The sequence below is a fragment of the Lathyrus oleraceus genome, chromosome 6 (assembly GCF_024323335.1).
Source record: "Lathyrus oleraceus cultivar Zhongwan6 chromosome 6, CAAS_Psat_ZW6_1.0, whole genome shotgun sequence".
Lineage (NCBI taxonomy): Eukaryota > Viridiplantae > Streptophyta > Magnoliopsida > Fabales > Fabaceae > Lathyrus > Lathyrus oleraceus.
The window spans coordinates 61,494,587-61,510,341 of record NC_066584.1 but is presented as its reverse complement, the minus strand read 5'-3'; positions in this window follow the sequence as shown (position 1 = coordinate 61,510,341).

Sequence of the window (15,755 nt, the reverse complement as noted above, 5' to 3'; positions counted from 1 at the left end):
AACCGGTGACAGATATTCTCATCTTTGGTATTCTGCCCAGTAACTGGTAGTTGTAATTCCTATTTCTGCAGTTTTCCCCAGCAAGGTTATTCTTACCCAGTATCCGGTAACGAATACACCCGCCTGGTGGTTTCCAGCGAGTCATCCTTGATATGTTCATCCTAACTGATGACGGATGTCCTCTCTGTCATATCTTTATTATCTCCTTACCCAATAAACGGTAGTGGATAATAAATTTATACTCCTCCTATGTTGAAGTCTTTTTCTTCCCCAGTTGAGTTGAGTGTGCATTTCCTTAGTGAAATCGCTTTCCTGCATGATTCAAGTATGTCAGTTTTATCCTGATCTACTCGTTTCCCATGGAGATGTTTTTGTTTCCCCGACTGAGTCCTTCAATTTTTATGGAATTCTTCTAATCTCCCAGCAGTTTTTAAGTCATAGTCTGGCCTATGCATAACCCTTTTAGTCCCCCTGAGGTCTTTGTTTCCCCAGTGAGCTTTCCTTACGAAATGCATTATGCTCCTGTGGACTTTCGGTCACTCTGATTTCTTTTTCTTTTGTGGCAACATTTCCCCACAAATAATTTGCTTTTACATTCATATCATATGCATCATGAGGTCTCTTAGGGACCAAAATTTGTTTCTATATGTTGTTATTTAAGCCTATTCTACTGAGTCGATATGAACATTTTAACCTTCACCTCCTTAGTTATAATTTTCTTAAATAGGGGCAGCTGTAATACCCCAATTTTGACCCTAAGATCCCTCATGCAATCTCATCATATGAATTAGCATTGGGATCATACCTTGGCATCCTCCTTACCCATATTTCATTGGGTTTGATTTGGGAGAGATCACCAAGCACCATGTGATTTTATCATACTTGTATAATATCATTTTACTAACCAAAATACCACAAATATGTCTTTGTATTTGCCTAACTCTTTTATAGGAAGGGCATGATCACCATTGATCTATCAAGTTCACATCTAGGGTTTGAGACCCTCATGGCTAAGAGCACAACCAAGGAATGATGCATAATGTCTCTAAGCATCATATATGAGTCCCAATGATCTTTTCATGTTATTTTGATCAAGATTTCTTCAAGAGTTTAGAGTTGGTTTGCCTTGGAAACCCTAATTTGTCTGGGTTTCTTGAGTAACTTCTTCAACAAGCTTCCTCATCAATTGATCAAATTTATCAAGGCACACTTGAAAATTCATCATCTTATGCATATATGATCTACCATGGGCCTAAAAAGTCAAGAGAAATGCAAGTTAGCAAGTTGGTTGATGGTGGTTGGCCAGATGAATTCATATGATCAAAAATGGGTCCCCCTAGACCCTATCTCCTACAATTCTCACCATATGAAAATGATTCCAAGATAAAAGTCACTCTAAATGACATTACAAACATCTTTCATGTTTAAGTCTAGAGCTAATGTTTCTTGGAAAGTCATTTTCCATGTTGAAACATTATAGGTCATTTTGTCTAAACCCTAATTTGAAAGTCAACTTCCCAAGGCCATAACTTGCTTAATGTTTATGATATGAAACATTTCCAAGTTGAAAAATCAAATTCAATATGTATACTTCAAATTTTATGTTTGGAGTGACAGATAATTCAACTTTTATGAGCATGTGATATGAGGATACATTATAGGTCATTTTGGACCAATACCATTGAAAAAGTGATTTTCCTCAACTTTAAAAATGTATAACTCTCTCATTATAAATCCAAATGATGTCAAATTGGTTACCATTTTGAAGGTTTCTGAAATAGCTACAACGTTTATGAATACACTTTTCTCATTTGGAGCTTACATAAAAAGTTTAGTAAGGTGGAACATTGAGGTATATGGCTTGACACTTAGAAAATGTTTCAACATGTTGAAATTTCCAAACTTCCACCTCAAAAATCATCTTCATCCAAGATCCAAATGGAAAAGTGTTCAACATAAGAGTTGTTCCTCTTGATCTAAGTTTTCCAAAGAGTCCTATTTCATTCATTTTGGACAAGGTTTGCTAGGGTTGCGCATGGTTTTAACAAGCCTGCATCAAGTGGAAAAGTCAAAAGTGCAAATGACCATTTCACATTGCCTTGCCATTCAAGCTTCATTTCAATCTCATTTAAGATGCATTTGGACCTAATTGGATTGCTTCATGGCCCTATACACGCCCATGCAAGCATGTGCATGACATTGCCAAATTTGGAAGAAACTTGAACTGTGCAAATAACATTCCCAATTGCTATAAATACAAGCCCTCTGAGCTCATTTGGAAGGACCTTGCGCGCCAGCTTTGCTCCCTCTCTTCAAACCCTCACAATTCAAAGGAAAACCTGAGAATTTTCAGTTTGAAAATTGAGTTTGAATCTTACTGTTTGGAGATTCAAAAACTCCAGGATCCAAAGCTTTGTTCCATTTCCAAACCACTTCTGCAAGCTCCCTGAGTGTGATCAAGCAATGATTGAAGGAAGCAAGATCAAGTTCTGCACAACATTTAAGGTATTTTCTAGAAATTTTCTTCTCTTCAATTCTCACTTAATTCTCATCAATTCTCTTGGATCTTTGGTTATTTGAAGTCCTACCAATGTAGGAAAGAAGATTGAGTTGCTTTGAGGTCAAATCGAAGCAACTCATTTGACACGTCTCAAAATTCAACTCCTCATATCTTTCTATATATGCGGAGTTAGTTAAAATTGAGGTCAGATTCGTGCTCTACACCATTTTTTCTTTCAGATCATGTTCTCATTTTTCATTTATGTGATGGTGATGATTGAACCAGTCCGGTGAGGCTCGCCTGAGAAGGTGACCAGAGGTTCAGCTCCGGTGATGTGTTGGATAGGTTCAGAGCCATTGATCTTGTTCAAAATGTTTTAATCTCACGTGTCGCTTGTAATTACCACTTGTGTTACGTGTTGACTAGTGACTATGGTGGAAAGCGCGTTAATGGCCACTTGATCTGCCACCTCAATTAGTGAGGGAGATCAAGTGGTCCAAGTTTTTTCTGTATATTTGAATTTTATTTTATTTGTTTTATTTTCATTAATTCATATTAATTTGAATATTGATCCAAAAAATATGAGAATTTCACCAAAAAAATTTAAATAAAATCCTCTTTCATATTCTGAATTAAAATTATTTTTTGGATCATTATTAATATTTTTCATGATTTAATTGATTTTGTGAATATTTTTAATTGTTTAAAAATACTTTTAAGTCTCTAAAAATTCTGAATTTTTTTCTCCAAAGTCCTTTGACTTTGTTTGACCAATGATAAATCTCATGGCCATTTCATTGGTGTTTTGATGAGGTTTTAGGAATTTGACAAACCATATTTAATTTAATGCATTATTTTTAGTGTTTTTAAATTGAATAAATGCCAAATAATTGTGTTGAGCCATTTTGATTATTTTTATGAGTTTGACTTGTGTTGTTGGGCCTTGGTCAAGGTTGATTTGACTTTGTTAGGTTAAGATCATTGGATTTAGGGGATTGATGGAATGTACATTCCATCTCCCAAAATGAACGAATGATCTTAATTTGGTAAAAGTCCTCCTTTGTCGAATTTGAGTTTTATCCATTTCCCATCCCTCTTCATCTTATTCCCTTTCTTTATGCATTCATGTCATGGTCCTATGATATCTCAATATCCTAAGGCTAGTTGATTGGAAATCAACATAAGTATGGATGATATTAGGCCACCTCTTTTGCATATTCTTTTTGTATGTGGTATGTTTCATGAGCATATTCCATTATACTATGTCTCTAACATGCATTAACCTCAAAATTCTATTGTCTGACCTCAAATAGTTATGACTTCCACATAAGTCCAATTACGATTGTTTAACATAGCGCTAAATTTTTGACACAAAAAGAATAGCATTCTAGTTAGTGAGATTGTAAGTATCCCATCTTTCATGGTATTGTGTGGAAACTTGGCCTTTTTTCCTTCCTTTGGAAGATGTCTTGGTTCAAGGATCCATGCTTGTGATAAGTGGGTTGAGTGTTCTCCAAAGAATGACTTAAAACAAAAAGCAAAAGCAATACTAACTTCTAACTCATTAACAACTAACCTTTAATTTCAAGTCATTTACTTTTAATACAATTTAATTTTTGAGCTTTATTCATTTGCCATTATTCATACCATTCTAGTTGTTTATGTTAATGTCATTTTCACTATGTTCATTTGGACCATATTTTTGTGATATATTTTGTTTGTGTATATTGTGTTTGTTTGTGTGGTCTTTGACCATTAATGTACATAGTAAGAACAAAAACCTTAAAAATATCTTGTATGGACTGTTGGTTGATCTGAGACAATTGGACTTAGAATTTAGGCAACATTCCCTATGCAAAGGACTCGGCCAATGTCAACTTTCATGTAACTAAGTGCTTGCAATCTGAGACTTCATCTGATACATCATTGAAGATCCATTTGAGTTCATCTGCAACATGATCATTATGAGGCTATTATTTTGAACCTTTGACTTATGGCATTATGGAATTCATCTGCTACATGGGCAAATTTGAAGAAGATTATGGAATGGCTAAGCTTGGATGTGGCTATCTTTATTTGATGTCTTGCTCTTCAAGTTAATATTATGTGCCTTATTTGTTGCTTGATTCTAATGTCCAAGGGGAATTTGGGTTTCTATATGACATTCTTGTCTATTGGATTACAACCCATTAGTCAGATCTTTTCAACTCTTAACTTTTTAATTTATGCTTAGGATTAGTCTCTTCATCTCCTCCCCATCTATTTAATTTCAAAATATCTCCCTCCTTTTAAAAACTTATTTGCTTGTACTTGTTTTTTTTTTACTTAGACCATTTTGCAAACTAGAAACTTTGGCCTTATGCCATTGCATTTTCAAACTTCTTTTCTTAAATCAAACTTGTAAATAAACTTAACTATACTTCACTTAAAATTTTCAAAAGCCAAAAAAGAACTAACTCATTCAAACCATTTTCTATGCCTTTGTGCCTTTCAAACCTAATTTTTGTTAAAAGGAATGCATCCACTGTGAAATTTGTATCACAAACTACGCAGTTTTGATCTCTCATTTTTATGTTGGTACATAGGCACAAGTCCGAAGGTCTTGTCAAACACAAAAATATAATTAATGAATTATTTTCTCATCCCCCCATTCTATTTGCTTGTAAACATCATTTGTACAAAATACATATGCACACAAGAAAGGGCTCCCTAGGAGTACCTAGGACACTTTGGATGCTAACACCTTCCCTCTGTGTAACCAACCCCCTTACCTGTAATCTCTGGCATTTTATTAGTTTTGATTTGAAAACTTCTTATTTTTTGGGTTTTGTTTGTACTTTTCCCTTTTTCCCTTGGAAACAATAAAAGCGCGGTGGCGACTCTTGTTATTTGATGTCTGTCTTATCCATAGCTTGATGATCATGAATTTACCTCTACAGCAGGTAGTTGTAAATCCCATTTGATTTCCTTTCCCCAGTGGGTCATTCTTACCCAGTAACCGGTAATGAATGCGCCTTATTTTCCTCAGCAAGTCATCCTTGATATGTTTACCCTAACCGGTAACGGATGTCCCTCTGTCTGAGTGTATTATCTTCCTACTCAGTCACCGGTGGTAGATAATATGTCTCTTTTACTCTTGCGTTGAAGTTTTTCTTCCCCAATTAAGTTTGAGTTCGTATTTCTTTGTGAAATCCAATTCCCTTTTGATTTGAGTATTTCCGTTTTATTCTGATCTACTCTCGTCCCCTGTAGATTCCTTTATCCTCAAACCGAGTCTTTCCATTGATTTATTTTCATGGAAATCCCCCCGTGTCTCCCAACAGTTTTTAAGTCGTAGTCTGGCCTACGCATAACTTTTTAACCCCCAGAATCTTTGTCTCCCCAGTGAGTTTGACTTACGGAACGCATTATGCTCCTGTGGACTTCCAGTCTCTTTGGATTCTCTTACTTTGTGGAAATATATTCCCCACAAAGATTATTTTAACATACATATCATATGCATCATAAGGTCTCTTAGGGACCAAAAAAAATTTCTTGATGTTTTTATTTAAGTCCATTCTAATCAGTTGATAAGAAGATTTTAACCTTCACATCCTCAGGTAGAATGTCCTTAAATTGTGGCAGCTGTAAGACCCAAAATTTGACCCTAAGATCCCTCATGATATCTCATCATTTGCATTAGCTTTGGGATCACACCTTGGCATCCTCTTTACCCTTCATTCATTGGGTTTGCATTAGGAGAGACCATCAACACATTTGATTGTATCATACTGTGCTTTTCTTTGTTTACTAACCAAAATGCCAAAAATATGTCTATGTGTAGCTTTGTTTCTTTTGTAGATAGCGTGTACATCCACCTGTGCCTCATCAAGCTCACAACTAGGGTTTAAGACCCTCATGACAAGAGATCAATCAAAAAAAGATTCACAATGGTTCTAAGCATCATATACGTATCCATATGTTCTTCATTTATCATTTTGATCAAGAATTCATCAAGAGTGTGAAGCTTGTTTGCCTTGGAAGCCCTACTTCATCTGGGTATCTTATGTGACTTCCTCAAGACGTTTCTTCAATAATTGGTCAAATATATCAAGGTATACTTCATTATACATCATCTTATACATATATGATCCTCCATGGCTCCTAAAGATCAAGAGAACTTCAAGTTTGTAAGTTGGTTCAAAGAGGTTGACCAGAGGAAGTCAACTGGTCAAAACTGGGGTTCCCTAGACCATATCTCCTATAATTTGTGTCATATGAAAATTATTCCAAGAGAAAAGTTACTATTTACGACATTCCAAACAACTTTAATGTTGACATCAAGATCTAGTTTTTCTTGGAAAGTCATTTTTTATGGTGAAAGATTATAGGTCATTTTGTATGTGCCCTAGTTAGAAGGTGTAAGACCCCAATTTTGGCCCTAAGATCCCTCATGGCCCATATCATATCATATCATGGCCTCAAGGATCATTGCATGCCCTAGCTTCCCTCCTAGTGGGTGGGTCACCTTGTGAGTGTGGTTCTTGATCACCAAGCATGCTTTGCATTTGTATATCTTTGCTTTTCATATGTTTACTAAACAAAAAGTACAAAAATATTGTCATCTAACCATGTTACTTGCAGATGAAGCAATCATCAGTCAAACAGTCAAATCAGCCATTAAACAGTGGATGGTGGCCATTCTTGAAGAATTTGGGCACCATGATCAATAATCAAGAGTTCATATATGTTGTGATATCATTTGGAATCAAGATCTCAAGGAATTAGGGTTTTGAATTCATCAGAAGGTGGTTCAGTCAAGCAAAACCCTAGAAAAGTCAATTGTTGGTCAACTGTGGAATTAATCAGTGATTTGATGATGGGAATTGGTTTGAGAGGTCTCATTCATGTCCATATAAACCTCATACAACATGTCAAGCATCCACATTGAAGAATTTGAAGTCAAACAAGAAATTTCCCAAAATAGAAAGTTGACCTGTAATTGGAATTTGCCAAAAATGGAAACTTCTTGATCCTAAACTTACATCATCATACAAGCTTCAAATGAATTTTTGCCCAACATGAAAGTTGAAGATCTTGTTCTCCCATTTCCAAAAAGTCCAAGAACACTCAATTCCCATGTATGGTTGGCAAGTTATGATCAATTCATTCTCAAAAATATTTGAACTTCAAAAGGCCATATCTCTCAAACCATTTGGCCAATTTGGGTGGGGTTTTTTGCAACAAGTCACATTTGATCCCCTCTTTCCAAAAATGTCATCATCATGCATCAAAACATCACCAATCAAAATGGCCTTTTTGAACTTACATGAATTGATTTCAAGTGTGGTGCAAAAGTGAAATTTTGAATTAACCAATTCTAACACATTTTGCCAATTGAGATAGTTCAGAAAATGTGTTTTGGATCTGTACAAAGCCCAATTCGCAGCTTGCACATTCACCTTGCCACTTAAGTGAAAAAATGGTCAATTAGCAAAAGGACTTGATTAGCAAATTCTGTTTTCACTCTCCATAAACCTTGATTAAACAGATGCTAAACAACATATAAATTCTTCATTTCACTCTGAAACAGAACCCTAGCAGCCTCTTACCAAAACAGAACAAATCATTTTCTCTAAAATGCTCATTCTTTCACTTTGCATTTTTTCTGAAAAATCTCAAAGCATACGAGCTTGGTTTGGTTTGTCCATCAGTTGCTAGCACTTGTGAAGAATTTTCAAGCTCCATTCCTGAACTGTAAGCCAAGCACACAACTGTTCCATTGAAGAACACTTCCATGGCAAGATTCGAGTTGAGCTATTTCAAAGATTCCTGAGCTAAACATCCTTCACCATTCACCTTGTGGAAGCTTTGTGAGCATCTGTTTCAAGCGAGAACTACCAAAAAACACCTGAATCGACACTGCCTTGCAGATTTGGTTAGTTTTCGAATCTCTTATTTCACTAAACTATGCTATGCCTTATGTAGACCCTTTCTTACTGGTCATTATGAGCTTTGAGTTGATGAAAATGATTGAGTATTTATGAAGTTATGTTGAAATGAATGTTGGTGTTCAAACTTGTTTTTGTTCGATGCTTCTTTGATAGTGTGATTCATTGAAAATGGATGATATAATGTTGATGTGCATTGCTTACTGGTTCTAGTGATATGCTTATGGTCCATTTCTGTGACAAAAAATATTTTCGATTTGGGAAGAAGATGAAGATATTCACTGTACACGATAAACCCTAATTCCTTGCATTTTCCAGAATCCTGTTCACGTGTTTTGCATGTGTATGGTACTGTTACATTAAGCGGACCAATCAGAACATTCCGTTTCCATGCCCCTGAACGCCGCGTTTCATTAACCGGCTCCATTATTTACAAAATTGCCATCGTGCCCAATTAATCCATTATTTCATGTTTTTGTTTCAATGTTTATTTCATTTTGATGCATCAACTTACAAAAATCATATCTCATCCATTTGTGATCCAAATTTCATGAAATTTTTTGCAAATTGCTCAGCATGATCTCTAGTATTTTATCATGATTTTTCCAGAATTTTTGGATGAGTGGATTTTTTATTATGCTAGGGTTTTGTGACATGTATCCATATTTTGTACCTTTTGCCAAAACATTTGTGAAATGATGATGCATTATCCAATGGCCTTGAAATTTTTTGTGCATAAACTAGACACATTCATGGTGATTTTGGTATAGAGTTTATGAATTTATCATCTCTGGTCATTGAGTTATGAATTTTTGAATTAGGGTGTGACAATTTGTGTCACACCATTGACGTGCAACTTGATGATTTTCAATACCATGCCTCTTGACCTCAAATTGCTTTGAATTTTTGCATGAATGTACTCTTGAATGTCTAATTTACATGTGATTTTTCTTGGAATTATTTGTGGCATTTTCCATTTGTTTGAGTTTTTTCTCCCCTGTTTGGTCATATGTTGACTTTTTGTGACACATGTTCTCATATTGTTTGTGAAATTCTCATACTTTATTGGATGGACATGAAATTTGACATGTGATTAGTAGACATCTTAAGCTTTGCCATGGTTTTGATCCCATTCATTTCTAATATGTTGTCACTGATTTATGATTTTTTGAAGTTGATACATGTTTGGTTGACTTCTTTGAGCATGCTTAAACTTGTCTTGCCTTTCTGATTTTCATTGACCAACTTCCCTTGATCCAAATGAGCTGAAATTTGATATGCATGTCATGTTATGGATTATGATTGATCATGATTTATTTGATGATTTTTGGAATTGTTTATGATTGGTTTTGAGTTAAGTCTTGCTGTTGACTTCTATGAGCTTCCATATGCCATGCCTTGACCTAATTTGTTTATGAAATCATGATGGTGAATGATATGAACATGGGACCAATTGAGTTTGCTTCTTGATTGTTTAAACTTGATTTTGATTGGATGTCACTTGCTGTTTTGACTTTCTCATCCCCTTTTGACCCTAGGCTTGTCCTAGTGGTCCTGTTGCTTATGTTTGAGTTCATGTTTTCAGGTTAAGCAACAATGCTCCAAAGAGATCATACAAATTTGATTAAGCTTGATTTGTTTATCATGAGCTAACCTCTTTGTTTTGTAGGTTGCTTGGCTCATATGCCTTGAGACTTGTGCATTGCACATTTGTCTATTTGTTTCGACTGTTGATTCCTACCTCCTTTTGCTTTAACTTTTGAATTGTGTACTGATTCTGTTTGACTATTTCAGGTACCATTAGTTGCTTAGTTCTTAAGAACTTGCTTTGCTTTGCTTTATAGCAATTTGCATTGAGGTATAATCCCTTTTCTTCATGTAGTCTGGAAGACCTGGCCTGTTACTTGGCCAGGCAACTGTCTGAAGTCCTCCTTAAGAGGCAATGCTTGTGTGTGTTTACATTTGTCCCAAGCAGGAAAAGTCCTTTTAATAAGGCAATTGGTAGATCAAAGAGATAAGCAACCTATCTCCTACTATTCTGTGAGTCTTCTCCTTGCTCCCATTACATGGTTGTAGCATTGAGATCCTAACCCAAGATCAATCGAGTCAATAATCTGTGGAGAGAGTTCCTACTTTCTGAACTCCCACACCTTCTGATATTCAAATGCTCTCCCTGAACAGGGATAAGAGCAATGAGGCACACCCCTCATATCCTTTCATCTGCTTCACCTTAGCCCCTCAATGGCAAGGTTAAGAGCACCATTAACCCTATTCCAGTTGGCTTCAATGCCTAACCCTTTTGTATGAGCCTCCTTGTTTGGTTATAGTGTGTGTTGAATGCTTTCATTGATTGCTTACTTCATATACACATGTTTGCCTGCATGCTTTGTGCACTCATCATCATTAATTACTCATTAGTGCATGACCATTTCATTTGTCTTCATGACATATCTTTGATTGTTTACCCATTGAGGACAATTGTAAGACCATCCATTGGCCATTGTTCCTATGATATGGAAGTGAGTTGTAAGACCATTTCATTGGCCACTCATCTTATCTTTGCTTGATGCATTTGTTTGTTGTATGAGAGGATGCAATTATAAGTCCCTGTAAGTTGGCATTTGCTTTCCTGTGATCATAAGTTGCTTTGTTTGATTCTATGTGAGGATACAATTGTAAGTCCGTGTAATTTGGCATTTGTATTCCTATGATCATGTGTTGGAGATTAGAGTAAGCCCAGATAGATTGGCATCTGACATCCAAGTGTTTGCTCCCTTTGTTGGAGATTGGTATAAGTCCAGACAGATTGGCATCCGGTATCCACTTTTCTTTTCTTTGTTAAGGAGATTAGTGTAAGTCCATTGAGTGGCCTCTGATATCCATTTCTGTTTTAGGAGATTGGTGTAAATCCATCTATTGGTATCCGGTATCCGCTTTTTGTTTGTGAGATTGGAGTAAGACCATTGAGTGGCATCCGGTATCATTTGCTTGCTTACATTATTATTATCCATTTCTTATTCCAAAGGACACACTTGAATCATCTTCTATATGATCTCAAGAGGTGAACCTTCTAAGAAGTTTTACAATCCATCTTCATCCATTCATCCTCATTATGTCCTAAACCTTTTCACACTTTGATTTCAAACTTGACATAGATATTGTGCAAACATCTTCATGTTTTCAAATTAAAAACCTGGACCCAAGTCCTTGACCTTTTTCAAACTCCATTTCATAACACTTCTTTTGAATCAATCTTAATCACACTTTGACTCCACTTTCATAATCACAATCAATTAACTTCACCCATTCAATTGTTTTGGCTTTGTCCATTGTTAATATTTTCATGCATTAGCCATAGGTTTCAATTATCATTGTGGTTGATATAAACCTCACCTTATCCTTAGTGAGTCGACTATAAGACTTCCGTACTGAAAACAGGGTTAACCCCTCTAGTACGTCGAAGCTATCCTCGCATGGTGGATGTTGGTCTTGGTCGAGTTTTCTCCCATTGATAATGAAGAGCCTCAGTGCTATTGTTTAAAATTGAATCCACCAACTTTTGGAAATCTTTTAGCCGAACTACGGCGTTTTGATCCTTACCTTTGATGGAAGGTACGTAGGCAACGGGTTCATCCGTTCGAACACAAAAATAATCAAATTGTACATTCTTTTCTCATCATCCCAATCATGTTTGCACAATACTTATGTCATAACAAATAACAATTTTATACAACAAGTGTGAAAAGGGCTCCCTAGGAGTACCTAGGACGTAGTGGGTGCCTAACACCTTCCCATTGCGTAATTTACCCCTTACCCAGACTCTCTGATCTTTTTATTAGTTTTCTATGTGTAAAACTTCTTAGGCTTTTGTTCGCTTTTTAGCCAGTCCTTTGGATAAATAAAAGTGCGGTGGCGACTCGAATTTCATTGTATGCTTTGCTTATGGTTTAACCAATAGATCATATAGCGACGAATACACCGCTACAGAAAAGTGGCGACTCTGCTGGGGAAGGTCCCTTGGTGGTATTGCCTACTTTTCACCCTTGTGTGCTCTATTGTTATCTGTTATATGACATATTTTTGTACAATTTGGGATGACTGTATTGATTGTAATGTTTGAATTGCTTGATATACAATTGCTGTTTGCTTTGGTGATCTGTGAGATGAGTTCTGTACCCGAACTCGAGTGCACTCTAGGATAGGAGAATGGCATAGTCTTGTTGACTGGTGTGGAGTATTCCTTAGCCAGTTGACTTGCAAGACCATTCACTTGGTGGAGGTCATGTTGGACTAATAATGTCACACAAGTTATTTGTGGTTAGGCATTATTCTTTCAATCATGTTCCGCAAAAGCCAAGGACCTTAGTTTACCAAACCCATCTTGGCCTATTTTTAGGACCGTAGTGCGGAGGTCGTTCAAATGTCAGTTCTGATACGATTGTTACGCGATACTACACTCATAAGAGTTTCTCTTGAGAATATTCTTGGAATACGAGTATTCGTTCCTCCGATAATATTCGAAAGATGGAACGATGATTATGGGAACCTCTGATAGAACATGTCTGGCAGGTTTAAACCCTAGTACACTCCATTTGGGTGGTTCTTAACCGAGACTCCATGCTCGTGACTCTCAACAAACCCGTGATTCGTGGTTGAGTCGTTCAAACATTGTTAATATCAATGGAACCCGGATCAGGTGTAAAACCTAAAATCCACCAAAGCGGCTGGTTGATATTAAGGATGTCCGAGCCGGTTCATGTACCGTTAATATCAATGGAACTTGGGTGTCGATAAGGTGAAAACCTAAATCCACCAAAATGGATGATTGATATTAGAGATACAATGAGCTTTCCCATGACCTTTGTTTGGTGTGACTTGCTTGATCCTTGAGTGTGATTGTCGCATTCATGCATTCATACATTCATCTGCATCCATGTCATCAGAAAAAAGAAAATTTTCAAGGAACTCAAAGGAGTTTATTTGCAAAAAATTTCAAACATGAAAAAACCAGGAAAATTTTTTCACCTGATATGTCTGATGAGATATTCTCATGTATGATCAAAATGCTTAAATATTTCAAAGTTTGCAAATAAAACCCTCGGGTTCCTTTGATATAAAAACAAGCATATGCACAAACATTTCATGCATCATTTGCATAAGCAGGTGTTTTGTTCCGGTCTCCCGTCCTGTGGTCTAACCCCGCGATCTTCATTTATTTTGAAGACGCACTTTGCCGGTATTATACCATAGCCAACTCTGCCAGATTGATGGGTCATCCTGAGCAAGAGAATTGTGAACTCAGAGGAGGTATTTGCCAGACTAAGTGCTGTTGATGGATTTATTCCTGGTTATCCGATCCCGGGCTGGCATTGGCTATTGTTCTGGGGCATTTAATGAACAAGGTTTTTCAAGAGTGGAGGATTCATCCATGATGATCAGCCTGAAGAGGAAGCTGCTGCTATCTCGGAAGAGGGTGCAGAAGATATGAACAATTTCATCATACCTGGTGGTGTCTGCCACAATTGGGTTGCTGTGGATGTTTCTACGGTCATTCATAGATCAGAGTAATTGTTCACTTTGTTTAAAACTCTTCTCCCCTGCCAAAAGGAGAAGTGATGACATTGTTGGCAGCATTTAATACAATGATGTTTTCATTCAATTAATGCATTGTTAAACATTTGTTTTTCCTTTGTTTTCACTTTTTGCTTTTTTGCATGAAATCAGTGATCATAAAAAACCCTGAAAAACAAAAACAGCATTTTTCATCTGCATAAATGATTTGCTTGTTTAAATTCAAAAGCTTTTCGTTATCCATAATCATTATGCAGGGATTTCTAAACCCATTGAACATAATGATCCGACGCCATCTCCCAATCTTGAATTCTTTGTATTCGAGGCAGAGGAAGATGATGTTAAAGGGGATTCCTGACGAGATTACCCGTCTTCTTGAACACCAAAAGAGGCTCATTCAGCTGTATCATGAGAATCAGCAGAACAGTCAAACTAGGGCATTGCAAATGCAATCAAAAAAAAAAAAAAAAAAAAAAAGATGAAAAAATCAAAAATCAGGAAAAAATTTCCAAATATTTTTCAAAAGAAAAAAAGAAAAATTATACCCTCAAGTCCCCAAGTTGACTGATGCTGAATGGATTCAGAGTCGTTACGACCAACTGAATTTGATTGAAGAGAAGCGATTAACTGCCATGTGTCATGGTCAGTTATATCAGCAGAGAATGAAGAAAGCATTCGATAAGAAGGTCAAGCCTCGTGTGTTCCGAGAAGGTGACCTCGTGCTCAAGAAAGTTTTGTCTTTCACGCCCGATTCCAGGGGCAAGTGGACTCCAAACTACGAGGGTCCATATGTTGTTAAGAGAGCCTTTTCAGGCGGAGCTTTGATGCTTACAACAATGGATGGGGAGGATTTCACTCGTCCTGTGAATTCAGATGCAGTCAAGAGATACTTTGCCTAAATAAAAAAAAGGTATATGCAAATGAAAAACAGAATAGCTCGCTAAGTTGAAAACCCGAAAGGGCGGCTTAGGCAAAAATGAGCGTCTCGGTGGAAAACCCGCAAGGGTAATCCAGGCAAAAATTAGAGACTTGAAAAAAAAAGAGAATATTTGCATCCCGCTAGATTGAGTACCTCACCCTGGGGCAATCTAGGCAAAAATTAGGGATTTGGCAAGTAACTGCATCCTGACAAGACTGTCTGGTTTATCAGTCGTCATTTCGTCAGAAGATTCTTGATTCGTCGTCAACCGAAGCTTCGGATACATCGAGATTCAAATTGGTAGAGAAAGGATCATTATGTTCAATGTAGCCCTCTTCCAATATATATCACTGATTTCAAATTTGTACAGATCTATGGAGTCTTGCCATTTGCAGGCTACCATTCCATCAAATCAATTTGAGCTTTTTATCCAATTATTTGCACTCTTATTTGTTTCAATTCAACAAATGTTTTGCATGTTTTAAATTGATAAAATGTCATTGTTTTAAACAAATAAATTTTTCAAAATTTGTTGTTTTAAACGAAGTGAACATTCACAATATTGAAAGGATACTCAAGAATATCTCAGTGCTCTCCCGAGGGTGGCATGACCTCCAACAGGTAAGACATTTGTTCATATTCCTGGTTTGGTTGTATCTTCTTTCTTCAGATCTTTGTTGGGGTTGTTCCTCAAACAGAGTTGTTATTGGGGTTGTTCCCCAGTATAGTCGCGAAGCAGAGTGTTGTTGAAGATTTCGTTCTCTCCAGCAGCAATCTTCCCCAGCATGGGTGCTTTTTCTTGTAGAAGTTTCGGCGGTTAATGGTTTGTCATCTT